Source organism: Hordeum vulgare, chromosome 2H (genome assembly GCF_904849725.1).
Source record: "Hordeum vulgare subsp. vulgare chromosome 2H, MorexV3_pseudomolecules_assembly, whole genome shotgun sequence".
In the NCBI taxonomy this organism is placed as follows: Eukaryota; Viridiplantae; Streptophyta; class Magnoliopsida; order Poales; family Poaceae; genus Hordeum; species Hordeum vulgare.
In genome coordinates this window covers 127,619,529-127,622,132 of record NC_058519.1, presented here as the reverse complement: position 1 = coordinate 127,622,132, position 2,604 = coordinate 127,619,529, and positions in this window count along the sequence as shown.

Sequence of the window (2,604 nt, the reverse complement as noted above, 5' to 3'; positions counted from 1 at the left end):
GACAACCTCTATGTACTCGTTGGGAGCAAAGTTATTTGTTGTGTGTGTAGGTCCACGTATTCTGCTAACCAGGATAGGAGACACCTACTTGTTGTGCCTAGGAGTCGTCCTGGTTCAATAAACCTTACAGTCTCCGTGTAAGGGAATTTTGCTGCTGACTACATCTCCACCTTCCACTTGGGATAACCAACGAGGGGCGAGAAGTATATACATCAACTCGTCATCAACAAGTTTCTTTACTTGTTCCGTAATACAAGACCCTGTGACTAACTCCTTAGTCACATTGCTTGGAAGCTTCTTCTGATGTTGTATTACCGAGTGGGCCCAGAGATACCTCTCTGTCATACGGAGTGACAAATCCTAGTCTCGATCCATGCCAACCCTACAAACACCCTCGGAGATACCTATATAGCATCTTTATAATCACCCAGTTATGTTGTGACATTTGATGCACACAAGGCATTCCTTCGATGTCAGGGAGTTCCATGATCTCATGGTCATACGAACAGATACATTGACATGCGGAAAGCAATAGCAATAAACTTAGTCATGCAATCAAATGCTATGCTTATGGTTTGGGTCTTGTCCATCACGCCATTCTCCTAATGATGTGATACATTATCAAATGACAACTCATGTCTATGGCTAGGAAACCTTAACCATCTTTGATCAACGGGCTAGTCTAGTAGAGGCTTAATAGGGACACTTTGTTGTCTATGTATCCACACATGTATTTGATTTACAAATTCAATGCAATTATAGCATGGATAATAAATGATTATCATGAACAAGGAAATATGATAATAACCAATTTATTATTGCCTCTAGGGCATATTTCCTACACTCACCACTCTTCTTTGTCCTTGTAATCGACCTTGTTCATAAAGTACTAGACATGGCAACTCAGAAAGGCTTGCTCCATAAGATTCGTGGTCATGGGGCGATAGTGAGGACATTGCTTTACGTAGATGTCGCGGTTGTTTTTGTGGGTTATATCAAGAAGGACATCGACAAACTAATCTCTATCTTGGAAGGCTTTGGCAAGGTGACGGGACTTTGCACCGATTTCCAAAAAAACTTGATGGCGCCTATTCGATGCAATCACCTTAACCCCGGGCACATCCTACAAAGTGTTCCAGCAGCTCGGGTGGCCTTCCCCATGAAGTATTTGGGCATGTCGCTCTCAGTGTGGCAACTCAAGATGGTGGACTTCCAATATCTTGTGGACAAGAGTGACTTGGGAGGGGCAGAATATCACTATAATCGGGCGCACGACACTAGTCAAGTCGGTCATGTCCTCCCATGCGGTCTACTCCATCACGCCACTTATTGTAACACCGAGCCCTCTCGATAGCCTGAATAAGATCAATACGGCCTTCCTTTGGTTCGGATCAGATAATACTACTAATGCCAAGTGCAAGGTAAATTGGAAGAAGGTGTGTCGTCCAAAGAAATATGCTGGCCTTGGTGTGCTCAACACTGACAAATTTGCACGTGCTTTGCGTCTTTGGTGGCTATGATATGAATGGAAGGAATCTCAGAAGCTTTGGGTGGGAATTGGCAACCCTTGCACCTATCATGACCGTGAATTTTTTCTATGCCTCCATGATATCTCAAACGTATCTATAATTTTTGATGGTTTCACGCTGTTATCTTGTCACCTTTGGATGTTTTATGTACCTTTTATATCTTTTTTGGGACTAACTTATTAATTCAGTGCCAAGTGCCAGTTCCTGTTTTTTCTGTGTTTTTGACTCTTTTCAGATCTGATTTTGGAACGGATTCCAAACGGTATAAAAACCCCGAAATCATTTTTTCCTGAACGGAAGAAGATCAGGGGGCCTCTGGGCCAAGCCAGGTGGGCTCCAGGGAGCCCACAAGCTCCCACTCCGCCAGCAGGGGAGGCGGCGGTGTCAGGGCTTGTGGCCTCCCTGGCCACCCCCTGACCTAGATCCTTGGCCTACATATTCCCAAAAATTCAGCAAAAAATCAGGGGAGCCTCGAAAATACTTTTCCGCCGCCCCAAGCTTCCGTTTCCGCGAGATCTCATCTGGAGACCCTTCCCGGCGCCCTATCGGAGGGGACTTTGGAGTTGGAGGGCTTCTTCATCATCATCATCACCCCTCCAATGACTCGTGAGTAGTTCACTTCAGACCTACGGGTCCTTAGTTAGTAGCTAGATGGCTTCTTCTCTCTCTTGGATCTTCAATACAAAGGTCTCCATGATCTTCATGGAGATCTATCTGATGTAATCTTCTTTGGCGGTGTGTTTGTCGAGATCCGATGAATTGTGGATTTGTGATCAGATTATCTATGATATATATTTGAGTCTTTGCTGATTTCTTATATGCATGATTTGATATCCTTATAAGTCTCTCCGAGTCTTGGGTTTTGTTTGGACAACTAGATCTATGATTCTTGCAATGGGAGAAGTGCTTGGTTTTGGGTTCTACCATGTGGTGACCTTTCCCAGTGACAGTAGGGGCAGCAAGGCACACATTAAGTAGTTGCCATCAAGGCTAACAAGATGGGCTCTGTCGTTGATATGAGATTGTCCGTTTACATCATGTCATCTTGCTTAAGCCGTTACTCTGTTCTTTTTGA